Source organism: Littorina saxatilis, linkage group LG1 (assembly GCF_037325665.1).
Source record: "Littorina saxatilis isolate snail1 linkage group LG1, US_GU_Lsax_2.0, whole genome shotgun sequence".
Classification (NCBI taxonomy): Eukaryota; Metazoa; Mollusca; class Gastropoda; order Littorinimorpha; family Littorinidae; genus Littorina; species Littorina saxatilis.
Genome location: NC_090245.1, coordinates 97,241,166 through 97,250,998, shown reverse-complemented (window position 1 = coordinate 97,250,998; position 9,833 = coordinate 97,241,166). Strand labels below are relative to the sequence as shown.

Here is a 9,833-nt window from a genome sequence, read left to right as displayed (position 1 = left end):
TCCCACCCCCACACGTCTTGTTAAGACCTTGCTTACTCGGAGTTTTGTTTTGTTTGTAACCTCTGTATATTTACATCTATTTCCAGGCTGCCTCCCTTTTCAGACATTATTTGTGTGTGTCTTCACATTCGGGTTCCGCTGTAAACGGCGGTAAATGTTTGCCAGACGAAATGATTGACACATGACACTGAGCTCTTCCGGGTAGGTGCACTTTTTAACAATGTCAATGCAGACGGTAAATCTTTGGCACTGCATACCGAGTTGAATTGAATTGAACTTTATTTAACAAGGATTAAGATTGAAGGCTACGCCTTTTCTTACAATCTGTCCTTGGGACGCATAGACACACAATTATATAATTAAAAAATTAAAAATTAAAAATTAAAAAGTTAACCAACAAAAGGAGGTCGGAAAACTTCAGCACGTGATGATAAAGATGACGATGATGATGATGATGACGATGAGGATAATGATGATGATGAAGATGAGGCATGAAGAGCATACATATGTGGTTATTCATAAAATCAAATGCATACTATGCAGGTAATTATAAATACAAGCTGGTAGCAATCGAACATGTAGCAATAGTACAACAAAAATATGTTCAGAACATACAATGCACAGCATTTCTTTGACGTAATACTAAGTGTGGCAAATCAAAAGGCGTTAAACTACTCAGACATTAAGTGGTTTTAACACATTTTTAAAAACTTTTTAATGACTTTAAGTGCATAAAGGATGATGGAAGCGAATTCCAAACTGAAGTGCCCCAAAAAGCAAGACTGGTCTTATACAGGTCAATTCGTGGAATCGGTGGGATCAAGTTGACCGACCCATATCTGTGAGTAGCTTTATTAAATAATAATAATAATAAGAAGAAGAACATTTATATAGCGCTAAATCAAAAACTTTCGTTAAAAAGGCTTGCTCTAAGCGCTTGACATCTAAACTAAAACGTCATTCACACTCTTTACAATGATGTACAAGAACTTCATGTCACACTCTTTCATTCAGTATAGCACCATTCACACAGTTGTTATTCTGTACAAGACAATAAGTTAGTCTAACATGTAGAATGTTCATAAGATGAAAACAAGAGAAAACCAGACTGATTAAAACAACTGCTTAGTGATAACAAAGCATGAATCTTAATGATAACGTAATACATGTTTAACTGTTAAGACCATAAAAAAACCTATATGCTAAAATAACTTCGAACTTTTAAGAACTTCTTATAAGATACACAGCACATCTAGATAAACACCAGAATGATAAAACAAAAGGCAACTCGTTAAAACTATTAAATGGATCAATGTCTAAAACACGAAAGACTCAAATATAAGATACACAATTCTCTAGAATTGTTTATTAAAACTGAAACCGACCTGCTCAAAGTAAACCATACCCACCCCCTCCCTACCCACCCCCAACCCTCCTCCTACACTAAATACTAATTATTTCTACTCTTAACTTCCCAAATAATGATGTAATGTAAATCGGCACTTTACCGTAAAACAATTTATGCATTAAAATGGCTTTGTTTAACTTGAGATGCTCAAGCGTATAGGGCAGACTATTGTTAACAACCAGGCCATACTGTATTTCCTGTGATAAACACAAGGTGTGTGTCTAAGTTGTGTGTGTGTGTGTGGGTGTGTGAGGTGTGTGTGCGTGCTCGTGCATGCGTGCGTGCGTGCTCGTGCGTGCGTGCGTGCGTGCTCGTGCGTGCGTGCGTGCGTGTGTGTTTGTGTGCGTGCGTGCGTGCGTGCGTGCGTGCGTGCGTGCGTGTGTGTGTGTGTAAAGACTTTTTCCCTGTATCGACAATGCTTTTTGATCCTTAGCGTCAATTTCTGAATGTGCTGCACTCTAAAGCCAGTAAAGGGCGAGGGAATTAAGGTGTAACGCCCTCATTAACAACAGCAGCCAATCAGAGACTCGTTTTGTGAAAACGCTTCCAAGAATAAAAGAAAGGGCATGTTATTTCATGTTTTATGGGCATATTGTCCCACATGTCGGACGACCGAAGCTGTCTTTGAACATCGGCTGCCCCCCAAAAAATATACACCGGCAAATAAGTAGTGCTTTAAACAGCGACTCTGCCTGTTTATTTTTAAAAAGCGACTCTGCATCTCTATGCGTGCCATTTGTTAAGCAGGTTATTGATTAAGAAAATTAATTGAAAATACATTTGTGAATGCGTAGCTGACTGATATCAAGACAGGTTACTTCGAGACGTAGTGATATTGCAAACATGATGGTGTCGACAACCACATAGAACGAGCTGAGGCCGTCTTTGTAACATCCCAAATCCCGTCTCCAGTCAAAAGAAGATCTCCGGAAATAGCTCTGATGGTTTTGTATGGGTTGTGAAAGAGCTAAATTTCCCTTGTTGTTCCTTGTTTCTTTGTTTTTTGTCTCCATAGAAACGCTGAGGCAAGGTAGGCGTGACCAACTCGTCCACAACCTATACAAACTTTACTTGACAGAGTTATTTCCGAACATCGTCTATTCCAAGCCAATCCTTTCACACAGATTTTTGACTCGTTTAAATACAGCTCGCTGCAATACATGTCTTTTATACAGATGCACTTGTTTGGACGGCACTAACCTGTTGTGGATGAATGTCACATCTACACAGAGACTGCATCAAAGATGACACTTTCAATCCAAGCATACAACACGTGTGTACTCTCGTCTTCAACACATATTCCTCAACACAGCTGATACTATCTCGTCAACTGTGACAGTTAAATTCAGACTGAGACTGCCAGGGGTATGCGTGTCGCGTGTATATATGTGGTTGGTATAGGATTCTTGTTTGTCCCTGTGAGTAAGAATAGCGTCTTCAATTTTCTTCCTGGTTTCGGGGCGGCTGTTCTTTCAGAGCAGGAGTTGGTAGTAAGGGTGTAGGTGTTCGTGCTTAGTCAGGCGGAACAGACTGATACACAACATCCCGAACTGGCTTCTCTGTGTTGGCTGCCGGGTCACCCTGTTTCCCCTGCTGGCCTCGTCATCATGTTTTCCAGTTCTTACATTGCAACATTTATGGTGCTTTGTCACTGTGTGGGGGCCGGGTGGGGGGGAATATGCGTGTATGTGTGTGGGGGATATGATTGTGTATGTGTGTGTGCGTGTCAGTGTGTGTTTGTGTCTGTGCGTGTGTGTGTCTGTGTCTCTGCGTGTGTGTGTCTGTGCGTGTGTGTGTATGTATGTGTGTGTGTATACACTACGCTGTGTGTATGTGTGTGTGTGTGTGTGTGTGTGTATGTGTGTGTGTGTGTATGTGTGTGTGTCAGTGTGTGTGTGTATGTGTGTGTATGTGTGTGTGTGTGCTTTAACCTGACCCCCTCGGGTATGAAATGTATGTACAATCTGTACGTTTATTTACATCCGTCTGACACATTTTTGTACTGACTCCTCAGCGGAAAACGTGCCCCGGCAGTGTACTGGCTGTTTCTGCCTAGTTTTGGTTGTGTGTTTGTTTGTATGCTTGACTGCACAGTTGTGTTCTTCTCTGCACACACACACACACACACACACACACACACACACTGTCACACACACACCGTCACACACACAAAACCGAGTCTTACATCCTGCTGATGCGGGTTGTTCTTTTACAACATAAGGGCGTTGAAAGAGAGAGATTATATATATTCAGGCTTTTGTGCAACACGCCTAGAAAGTACAAAGCACTGTATATTGAAACTGTAACTGAGTGCACGGTGATGTTGGACAAAACTGAGAACGGCCACGGGATGTAGATGTTTCAAAAGATAGCATGCTGACAATGACGACAACACGAGAGCCTCGCACCTACGTCTGTTGCCTTTCATGACTGGCTTTTCAACACTCCATCAGACGAATTCTTAACATAACTCGGTCTGGTTTGTATAGGTTGTGAAAGAGTGGATACTTTTAGCGAAGCAAGCTTTCCGCACGTGCTCCCTGTCCACGTGTTTCAGACACACCCCTCGCTAGACACTGGCCTGTAATGTCACGTGTTTCAGACACACCCCTCGCTAGTGACTGGCCTATAATGTCACGTGTTTCAGACACATCCCTCGCTAGGCACTGGCCTATAATGTCACGTGTTTCAGACACACCCCTCGCTAGGCACTGGCCTATAATGTCACATGTTTCAGACACACCTCTCGCTAGGCACTGGCCTATAGTGCCACGTGTTTCAGACACACCCCTCGCAAGGCACTGGCCTATAGTGCCAGTTGGGAAAATTTGACTCACTAAAATGAAGAATATTGGTTTGACTTTGTTACAACCCACACAAACCCGACAGAGTTATTTCCGAAGATCCTCTATCGGCAGCTTCACGTTGCTTTTGGTTACCATATAAAAACCATGGTCGTCGTCATCATCAATGTCATCATTTCCTCCTCATCGTAGTCGTCGCCGACGTCGTTATCGTCGTCTTCGTCCTCCTCCTCCTCCTCCTCTTCCTCCTTCTTCTCCTCCTCCTCCTCCTCATCAACATCATCATCATCATCATCATCATCATCATCATCATCATGGGCGGATCACATCATTGATAAGAGGGGGGGGGGTGGCAAATTTTTTGGGGGACAGATCGACGAAGCAACCCTCGCCCAATTTTTTTTTTTTTTAACAGGGGAAATGGAACAATCTGGAGTAATCTGAGCCACGAAACTACTCTATTAATACACCTTCCAAAAAGTTAATTTAAGAAGAACAAGAGGCGAAGCCTTCAAGGCTCACGTAAGAAATCGACAAACAGTAACACAAACTCAATCACTCCGTCACACATACACACACACAGCAAGCATAGCGGTGACACGGTGCAAGAGTGCGAGACACTAGATCTAGATCTGTCTGTCTGTAGCCTACTTACGGGGACACGACTGCCAGATGGACAGATCGACACTGCGCTTTCGACAGTGCTTCCTCGCGCAGACACTGAAAACCTACTGTGCAGATTAACCTGCAGGAAATCTCCTTTGGTATCTTCCTTAGGCCCCAAAAACAAATAGGTCTGTTTACGGTAACCCGACCGACCCTAGTTTTTTCGCGCGACCCTAGACTTTTTTTTGGCATTTGGGGAAAAAAAAAAAAAAAAATCTGGTTTTTTTTGCAAAATAACGTAAAAATATGGTTTTTTGGAAAAAAAAAAAAGAAAAAAAAAAAAACAATCCCGACCTACCGACCCTATTTTTGGGGCCTATGTTACCGTAAACAGACCTTTTTTTTTTTTGGCCTTATCTATTTTTCTGGAGCTACGAAACCGAACAATGTGAAATCGTCTTCTCCGAATCGGCGAACTGCAGCTCGGTGATAACTGTATCTATACCACAATCCTTCACGCGATCTGACCTAACCTTGACCCCTGACCTGGTCTACATACCACACACGACACAAACCAGTCACCTGTTTTTACCCCCCTAAAACCCACCACTGCCCGTTTTCTTTGGATACACACTTTAACTACAAACGTGCCGACGAAATGTTGATCATTGCTTCAATACTTTGAAGCTGTTATACGCACGCACGCACGCACAGACAGACAAAAGTTAGCATCGCATAGGCTACACTTACGTGAGCCAAAAATTTGGATCACAACAAGGAAAATTGACCGATCTGGTGCATGCTCGTCGTCGTCGTCGTTATACTCCTCCTCCTCGTCCTGTTCATCATCACCATCATCATCATCGTCATCATCACTATCATCATCGTCATCATCGTCATCGTCGTCATCATCATCGTCATCGTCATCATACTCCTCCTCCTCGTCCTGTTCATCATCATCATCATCATCATCATCATCATCATCATCATCATCATCATCATCATCATCATCACCATCGTCGTCGTCGTCGTTATACTCCTCCTCCTCGTCCTGTTCATCATCATCATCATCATCATCATCATCGTCATCGTCATCGTCGATATACTTCTTCTCCTTGTCCTGTTCATCATCATCATCATCATCATCAGCAGCAGCAGCAGCAGCAGCTGCAGCTATGTTTCTCCAATACACGTTTACTAAACGAACTCTTTAAAAGAGCATCGTGACCGAGCTCTTCGCGGGGGACGGAAGGAGAGGGCGGGGGCGAGTAGGGGGTTGGGGGTGGGGTGAGGTTTATTTCAAACCAAACAAAATCAAATCATATCATCTTTCTTATCTCAAGCATGACAATTTACAATGGTGGTGTTGCCTAAAACAAGCATGACAGAGCCACCCTGCAAATAGTGGTGGTTGGTTTCCTATCAGTATCAGCTTTCCTGAACCACTCGACGACTACAATGAGTTTACAAAAGTGAAGCCCTTGTCATTGTTTACGAGACCAAACACGGGAAATGAGCCTGCATGGCACGTGCAGTCTCGTCCAATGCTGAATCCTGCCAGGACCATCCCGGAAGGTGCGCTCCTTACTTCCACGCAAGCTTGGGTCATGATAACCAAGTCCAAGGTCAAGTGACGAATCAATTGTTTGGCTAAGTTAGTTCTCCGCGTTGCTACCTCTTGTGACTTACTTCAATGTCCGGCCACGCCATTCCGGATTTAAAACTGAAGCAAAAGCAAACAAACAAACAAACAAAATATCCACATGAAAACAACAACGAAACAAACAATAAAATCACATGAGCCTACTTGAATAATTTAACAACCGAAAGGCAAACAAACAATAAATGAAATAAATAGAATATAAAAATGCTCAAGAATAAAGTAAATAATTACTGAAGACAACTGCTCGGTGTTGTGACGGCGTTGGGGAGGCGAAGATAGGAAAAGGGGTATACTGTTTTGACGGCATTGGGGAGGCGAAGATAAGAAAAGGGGTATACTGTTTTGACGGCATTGGGGAGGCGAAGATAAGAAAAGGGGTATACTGTTTTGACGGCATTGGGGAGGCGAAGATAAGAAAAGGCCGGGGTATACTGTTTTGACGGCATTGGGGAGGCGAAGATAAGACAAGTCGCGAAAGGCGAAATAACAACATTTAGTCAAGCTGTCGAACTAACAGAACAGCAAGAGCGTATACTCGTAGCATCGTCAGTTCACCGCTCGATGCAAAGGCAGTGAAATTGACAAGAAGAGCGGGGTAGTAGTTGCGCTGAGAAGGATGGCACGCTTTTCTTTATCTCTATTCTTTTTACCTTTTTGAGCGTGTTTTTAATCCAAACATATCACATCTATATGCTTTTGGAATCAGGAACCCACAAGGAATAAGATGAAATTGTTTTTAAATCGGCGAACGCAAGAAGAAGAAGAAATAAATCGATTTCGGAAATTTTATTTTAATAATAATTCTTATATTTTTAATTTTCAGAGCTTGTTTTTAATCCGAATATAACATATTTATATGTTTTTGGAATCAGAAAATGATGAAGAATAAGATGAACGTAAATTTGGATCGTTTTAAAAACAAATTATTTTTTTTACAATTTTCAGATTTTTAATGACCAAAGTCATTAATTAATTTTTAAGCCACCAAGCTGAAATGCAATACCGAAGTCCGGCCTTTGTCGAAGATTGCTTGGCCAAAATTTCAATCAATTTGATTGAAAAATGAGGGTGTGACAGTGCCGTCTCAACTTTTACAAAAAGCCGGATATGACGTCATCAAAGGTATTTATCGAAAAAAAGACAAATATCCGGGGATTTCATTCCCAGGAACTCTCATGTCCAATTTCATAAAGATCGGTCCAGTAGTTTGGTCTGAATCGCTCTACACACACACACGCACAGACAGACACACACACATACACCACGACCCTCGTCTCGATTCCCCCTCTACGTTAAAACATTTAGTCAAAACTTGACTAAATGTAACAAGTCGCGTAAGGCGAAAATACAACATTTAGTCAAGTAGCTGTCGAACTCACAGAATGAAACTGAACGCAATGCAATTTTTCAGCAAGACCGTATACTCGTAGCATCGTCAGTCCACCGCTCATGGCAAAGGCAGTGAAATTGACAAGAAGAGCGGGGTAGTAGTTGCGCTAAGAAGGATAGCACGCTTTTCTGTACCTCTCTTTGTTTTAACTTTCTGAGCGTGTTTTTAATCCAAACATATCATATCTATATGTTTTGATAATAATTTTTATATATTTAATTTTCAGAGCTTGTTTTTAATCCAAATATAACATATTTATATATTTTTGGAATCAGAAAATGATGGAAAATAAGATGAACGTAAATTTGGATCGGTTTATAAATGTTTTATTTTATTTACAATTTTCAGATGTTTAATGACTAAAGTCATTAATTAATGTTTAAGCCACCAAGCTGAAATGCAATACCGCAGTCCGGGCTTCATCGAAGATTACTTGACCAAAATTTCAACCCATTTGGTTGAAAAATGAGGGCGTGACAGTGCCGCCTCAACTTTTATAAAAAGCCGGATATGACGTCATCAAAGACATTTATCAAAAAAATGAAAAAAAACGTTCGGGGATTTCATACCCAGGAACTTTCATGTCAAATTTCATAAAGATCGGTCCAGTAGTTTAGTCTGAATCGCTCCACACACACACACACACACACACACACACACACACACACACACACACACACACACACACACACACACACACACACACACGCACATACACCACGACCCTCGTCTCGATTCCCCCCTCGATGTTAAAACATTTAGTCATAACTTGACTAAATGTAAAAAGGGGTACATGTATACTGTTGTGACGGCATTGGGGAGGCGAAGATAAGACAAGTCGCGTAAGGCGAAATTACTACATTTAGTCAAGCTGTCGAACTCGCAGAATGAATCTGAACGCACTGCTTTTTTTTCACCAAGACCACATACTCGTAGTTTCGTCAGTCCACCGCTCGTGGCAAAGGCAGTGAAATCGACAAGCCATGCAGAATAGTGCGGTAGTGGTCGCGTTGAGCAGGATAACACGCTTTTCTGTATATATATTCTTTTTATCTTACTGAGTTTGTTTTTAATCTAAACATATTATATCTATATGTTTTTGGATTCAGGAACCGACAAGGAATAAGATGAAATTGGTTTTAAATCGATTTCGGAAAAATAATGTTAATCATAATTTTTATATTTTTAATTTTTAGAGCTTGTTTGTAATCCAAATATAACATATGTATGCTTTTGAAATCAGAAAATGATGAAGAATAAGATGAACGTAAATTTGAATCATTTTATAAAAAATACATTTTAATTAATACAATTTTAATATTTTTAATGACCAAAGTCATTAATTAATTTTTAAGCCACCAAGCTGAAATGCAATACCGAAGTCCGGCCTTCGTCGAAGATTGCTTTACAAAAATGTCAATCAATTTGATTGAAAAATGAGGGTGTGACTTTTACAAAAAGACGGATATGACGTCATCAAAAGTATTTATCGAAAAAATGAAACAAGTCGCGTAAGGCGAAAATACAACATTTAGTCAAGTAGCTGTCGAACTCACAGAATGAAACTGAACGCAATGCAACGCAGCAATACTCGTAGCATCGTCAGTCCACCGCGCACGGCAAAGGCAGTGAAATTGACAAGAAGAGCGGGGTAGTACTTGCGCTGAGAAGGATAGCACGCTTTTCTGTACCTCTCTTCGTTTTAACTTTCTGAGCGTGTTTTTAATCCAAACATATCATATGTATATGTTTTTGGAATCAGGAACCGACAAGGAATAAGATGAAAGTGTTTTTAAATTGATTTCGAAAAAAAAAGTTTGATAATAATTTTTATATATTTAATTTTCAGAGCTTGTTTTTAATCCGAATATAACATATTTATATGTTTTTGGAATCAGCAAATGATGGAGAATAAGATAAACGTAAATTTGGATCGTTTTATAAATTTTTATTTTTTTTTAC

At 40.7% G+C, this 9,833-nt stretch overlaps 1 protein-coding gene across 1 annotated transcript in view; it reads right to left on the bottom strand.

Moving 5' to 3' along the window:
* Positions 1-2,798, bottom strand: part of LOC138946909 (dual oxidase 1-like) — a 67,545-nt gene extending 64,747 nt beyond the window's left edge. The window contains exon 1 of the mRNA XM_070318312.1: positions 2,609-2,798. The gene's annotated coding sequence lies outside the window, so the exon portion shown is untranslated. The remainder of the gene's footprint in view (positions 1-2,608) is intronic.
* Between the last annotated feature and the right edge of the window lie 7,035 nt (positions 2,799-9,833).